The 5,877-nt window shown below is 45.0% G+C and overlaps 1 non-coding gene across 1 annotated transcript; it reads left to right on the top strand.

Annotated features, from left to right (window-relative positions):
• Positions 1-1,457: 1,457 nt before the first annotated feature.
• Trnas-cga (transfer RNA serine (anticodon CGA)) lies at positions 1,458-1,532 on the top strand. The gene has a single exon. It is a non-coding gene; the product is annotated as a tRNA-Ser (tRNA).
• Positions 1,533-5,877: the final 4,345 nt, after the last annotated feature.

Here is a 5,877-nt window from a genome sequence, read left to right as displayed (position 1 = left end):
GTTCTGCGGATATTTTTAGTGAAACACGAAGACAAAGGAGGGCAGGAATAGAATGGAATGCCGTTATTCTAATACAAGTCACCGGAGGCCACGGCCCCCTTATATCAAAATACACAGAAAATACCCCTCAATAAACTCTGGACGGTGGAGTTCGGCTTCAGCATGTACAGCGAGCTCATTCTGCATTCCAAACACCAATATTTTTACACGTATTACAATAAAAAAGTTATTCACGATCGATGCTAAATCATTTAAAAAAGTGACAAACTCTTCGCATACTCCTACGCAGAAATAATGCCTTCCTTTTACAGACGACTTTGATTGAGGAAAAGTTTCAGTGGGCTACAAAGTTAATGAGATAATTTCTTAGAATTATATGAACGTTATCGTTTCGCTTGCTATTAGCGTAATTTTCCCTGTGAGATAAGCTAGTTGTGTGAGAACCGCGTCGAAAAGTTTTCATACTATGAAAAAGTGCTATATTTACACTGATCTAGTCGTTGACAACATTGTATAGCCGCAACTGCAAGGGCAGGCAATGTCGCATGTGCTGTTTGGACATTTAGAGGCTACAGAGCTGACAAATTTCAAGATCATCCGTCTCATACTTTAAATTTTTTATTATGATAAAAGATACATGATCCGATTGTTTACCCATTTTTACAGACGGGTGAAAAAGTAATTATAAAACTTTTGGTGTCCGCTGATGTCTGTTGGTAAATTCTTCTAAGTTTCCACGATAAACTTTTAAAATCCGGCTCGAAAGCATAGCGACGATAGAAGAAATTCAGGAACATTATATTTTAACGATCCGTCGACGGTGATGTTATTAGAGACGGAGCCGCGCGGGATTAGCCGAGCGGTATAAGGCGCTGCAGTCATGGACTGTGCGGCTAGTCCCGGCGGAGGTTAGAGTCCTCCCTCGGGCATGGGTGTGTGTGTGTTTGTCCTTGGGATAATTTAGGTTAAGTGATGTGTAAGCTTAGGGACTGATGACCTTAGCAGTTAAGTCCCATAAGATTTCACACACATTTGAACATTTTTTTATTAGAGACGGAGCACGAGTTCCGAGTACGGAAGGATAGCTTCAGTCTATGTAAGGAAACAATGGAAAACCCTTAAATGTGAATAGACGTAGAGGAAACTGAACCCTGGTCCTCCAGCAAGTGAGTCCAGTTTATTAGTGCTACACCACTACACCTCGTTTTGTAGAATAGAGGCAGTAAGGCTTGTTAGAATGATCCCAACAACAAAAATGTTGAAACTTCCTGGCAGATTAAAACTGTGTGCCCGACCGAGACTCGAACTCGGGACCTTCGCCTTTCGCGGGCAAGTGCTCTACCAACTGAGCTACCGAAGCATGACTCACACCCGTTACTCACAGCTTTACTTCTGCCAGCAAGGTTCGCAGGAGAGCTTCTGGCAGAAGTAAAGCTGTGAGTACCGGGCATGAGTCGTGCTTCGGTAGCTCAGTTGGTAGAGCACTTGCCCGCGAAAGGCAAAGGTCCCGAGTTCGAGTCTCGGCCGGGCACACAGTTTTAATCTGCCAGGACGTTTCATATCAGCGCACACTCCGCTGCAGAGTGAAAATCTCATTCTGGAAACAAAAATGTTCATCTGCCACATTCGATGTTTGTTGTGAGAGTTCTTATGGACAGGAACTGCAGTAAGAAACATAGGCGCTTCAGAAGAGTTCGTAGAACGTTGAATACTCAGTAACACAATAGAACTCGTTAGGGCTAAAAGACGTTGGAGAATAACTGCTAATACGGAAACTGCTCATTTGGAAAAGAAAGTAATTATGTATCAGCTTCCACAATTACGGGCGAATGCAAAAAACAATGCAATACGACCGAAAGCTTCAGTGGACTGCATTACGTGCTGATGTAACCTTCAGTCTTGCGTAAGTGTCTGTGAAAGATCATTTGTCAAATAGAATCACCACCATCATTGCAGAACTGAATTTGGTCATAGCTCATTCCCGTCTCATCGAGATGTAAATCACATTAAGGAAACTCAATAGTGTAAGCAAGATAATACTATGATGACAGAAATCAACGGCCTTGTTGTTACGAAATAAGTGAAATCTTGCAAATGAGAAGTTCATGTAATAAGTAACAATATTAGTCGTTCATTACCCACAAAGTGTTTGCCCAATGCTCAGCCACGAAAATCCGAGATTAGAGTTACTAAGTGACTTGATATGTCTGTCAACCGACAGTTCTCATTCCTTGCGTCACCTGCGAATGTTGGTACTCATTATTTCAACATTTTATTATGTATTCCAGACTCCTTAGAGATGGAGCAGATTGTACTATTATTATTAGTTTACTATGTCAGCTTAGTGTCGATATTTACTTTGCATCTCCTGTCAGGAACTCCTTTCCCGTGCCAACCTTTTCACCTGAGAGCAGCATTTGCAGCCTGCGTCCTCAATTACACTCCTGGAAATGGAAAAAAGAACACATTGACACCGGTGTGTCATACCCACCATACTTGCTCCGGACACTGCGAGAGGGCTGTACAAGCAATGATCACACGCACGGCACAGCGGACGCACCAGGAACCGCGGTGTTGGCCGTCGAATGGCGCTAGCTGCGCAGCATTTGTGCACCGCCGCCGTCAGTGTCATCCAGTTTGTCGTGGCATACGGAGCTCCATCGCAGTCTTTAACACTGGTAGCATGCCACGACAGCGTGGACGTGAACCGTATGTGCAGTTGACGGACTTTGAGCGAGGGCGTATAGTGGGCATGCGGGAGGCCGGGTGGACGTACCGCCGAATTGCTCAACACGTGGGGCGTGAGGTCTCCACAGTACATCGATGTTGTCGCCAGTGGTCGGCGGAAGGTGCACGTGCCCGTCGACCTGGGACCGGACCGCAGCGACGCACGGATGTACGCCAAGACCGTAGGATCCTACGCAGTGCCGTAGGGGACCGCACCGCCACTTCCCAGCAAATTAGGGACACTGTTGCTCCTGGGGTATCGGCGAGGACCATTCGCAACCGTCTCCATGAAGCTGGGCTACGGTCCCGCACACCGTTAGGCCGTCTTCCGCTCACGCCCCAACGTCGTGCAGCCCGCCTCCAGTGGTGTCGCGACAGGCGTGAATGGAGGGACGAATGGAGACGTGTCGTCTTCAGCGATGAGAGTCGCTTCTGCCTTGGTGCAAATGATGGTCGTATGCGTGTTTGGCGCCGTGCAGGTGAGCGCCACAGTCAGCACTGCATACGACCGAGGCACACAGGGCCAACACCCGGCATCATAGTGTGGGGAGCGATCTCCTACACTGGCCGTACACCACTGGTGATCGTCGAGGGGACACTGAATAGTGCACGGTACATCCAAACCGTCATCGAACCCATCGTTCTACCATTCCTAGACCGGCAAGGGAACTTGCTGTTCCAACAGGACAATGCACGTCCGCATGTATCCCGTGCCACCCAACGTGCTCTAGAAGGTGTATGTCAACTACCCTGGCCAGCAAGATCTCCGGATCTGTCCCCCATTGAGCATGTTTGGGACTGGATGAAGCGTCGTCTCATGCGGTCTGCACGTCCAGCACGAACGCTGGTCCAACTGAGGCGCCAGGTGGAAATGGCATGGCAAGCCGTTCCACAGGACTACATCCAGCATCTCTACGATCGTCTCCATGGGAGAATAGCAGTCTGCATTGCTGCGAAAGGTGGATATACACTGTACTAGTGCCGACATTGTGCATGGTCTGTTGCCTGTGTCTATGTGCCTGTGGTTCTGTCAGTGTGATGATGTGATGTATCTGACCCCAGGAATGTGTCAATAAAGTTTCCCCTTCCTGGACAATGAATTCACGGTGTTCTTATTTCAATTTCCAGGAGTGTATTTGCTGTGTGTATTCCAATGTCTGTCTTCCTCTACCGTCTTTACGCTCTACTGTTCCCTCTAGCACCATGAAAGTTGTTCCAAGATGTCCTAACAGATGTCCTACGGTACAGTCCCTTCTTCTTGTCTGCGTTTTCCACATATTTCTTTCCTAGCGGTTTCTGCGTAGAACCTCCTCATTCCTTACGTTATCAGTCCACCTAATTTTCAACATGCTTCTGTAGCATGACACCTCAAATGCTTCGATTCTCTTCTGTTGCGGCTTTGCTGCAGTCCATGTTTCACTAACAAACAATACTGTGCTCCAAATGTACATAATCAGAAATTTCTTCCTCAAATTAAGAGCTATGTTTGATACTAATAGACTTCTCTTCGCCAGGAATGCCCTTTTTAACATTGTTAGTCTGCTTTGATATCCTCCTTGCTCCATCAGTCACTGGTTATTTTACTGCGTAGGTGGCAGAGGTTCCTTAACCTCGACTACTTCGTGACCATCGATCCTAATGTTAAGTTTCTCGCTGTTCTCATTTCTGCTACTTGTCATTACTTTCGTCTTTCTTAGATTTATTCTCAGTCCGTGTCCTGTACTCATTAGATTTTTCATTCCACTCAGCTAATCTTGTAATCTCTCTTCAATTTCACTAAGGAAGCAATGTCGTCAGGGTATCTTATCACATACATCCTTTCACCTTGAATTTTAATTCCACTCCTGAACCTATTTTTTTAAATTTCCATCATTGCTTCTTAGAAATATGGATTGTACAGTAAGGACGAAAGACTACATCCCTGTCTTACATCCATTTTAATCTGAGCATTTCGTTGTTGGTCGTCCACTGGCTCTTGAACATATTGTATATTACCCGTTTTTCCCTTAACTTCCCCTGTTATTCTGAGAATATCAAAGACATTTCACTACTTGACATTGACGAATGCTTTTTGCAGATCGACAAATCCTTTTATCGTGTCATGATCTTCCTTTAGTCTTGCTTCGATTATCAGTCGCAACGTCAGAACTGCTTCTTTGCTGCCTTTACCTTTCCTAAAACCAAACTGATCATCTACCTGATCCCTGATTTTCTTTCCATTCTTCTGTATATTGTCCTTGTGAGCAACATGGATGTATGTGTTGTTAAGCTGATTGTACAATAATTCTCGCTCTTGTAAGTTCTTCCAATTTTCAGAATTCTGTGGTTGATGTTTTTCCGAAAGTTTGATGGTATATCGCCAGACTTATGTATTCTACCAAGGTGAACAACCGTTTTGTTGCCACTTCTCCGAATGATATTAGAAATTTGTCTATCTCTTCTGCCCTATGTGATTTTTATTCTTTCAAAACTCTTTTAAATTCTGATTTTAAAACTGGAACCCCTGTCTCTTCTATATCCACTCCTGTTCCTCCTTAACGTCATCGGACAAGTTTTCCCCCTCGTAGAGGCCATCCCCCTATCTGATCCCTCCCTTGCACTTAACAGTGGACTTACCATTGCAATCTTAATGTTACCACACTTGATTTTCATTTCACCCAAGGTTATTTTGCCTTTTCTATATGCTGGGTCAGCCGGTAGCTGTGACCGAACGGTTCTAGGCGCTTCAGTCAGGAACCGCGCTTCTGCTACGGTCGCAGGTTCGAATCCTGCCTCGGACATGCATGTGCGGTGTCCTTAGGTTAGTTAGGTTTAAGTAGTTCTAAGTCTAGGGGACTGATGACCTCAGATGTTAAGTCCCATAGAGCTTAGGGCCACATGCTGAGTCAGTCCTTCCGAAAAATCATTTACTTTCCATTTCTTCACATTTTCCATGCAGCCATTTCGCTTTAGATTCCCTGCACTTCCTATTATTTTATTCTTAAGTGACTTGTATTTCTGTATTCCTGAATTTCCCTGAACATTTTTGTACTTCCTTCTTTCATCGATCAACTGGCGTATTTCCTCTGTAACCTTGGCTTGTTAGCAGTTGTCTTCTTTGTACCTATGTTTTTCTTTCCAGCTTCTATTTAGGATGTCCATTCCTCTTCT

The sequence above is a fragment of the Schistocerca cancellata genome, chromosome 8 (genome assembly GCF_023864275.1).
Source record: "Schistocerca cancellata isolate TAMUIC-IGC-003103 chromosome 8, iqSchCanc2.1, whole genome shotgun sequence".
In the NCBI taxonomy this organism is placed as follows: domain Eukaryota; kingdom Metazoa; phylum Arthropoda; class Insecta; order Orthoptera; family Acrididae; genus Schistocerca; species Schistocerca cancellata.
The sequence above is the reverse complement of the archived record's forward strand: the minus strand, read 5'-3'. Positions and strand labels throughout refer to the sequence as shown.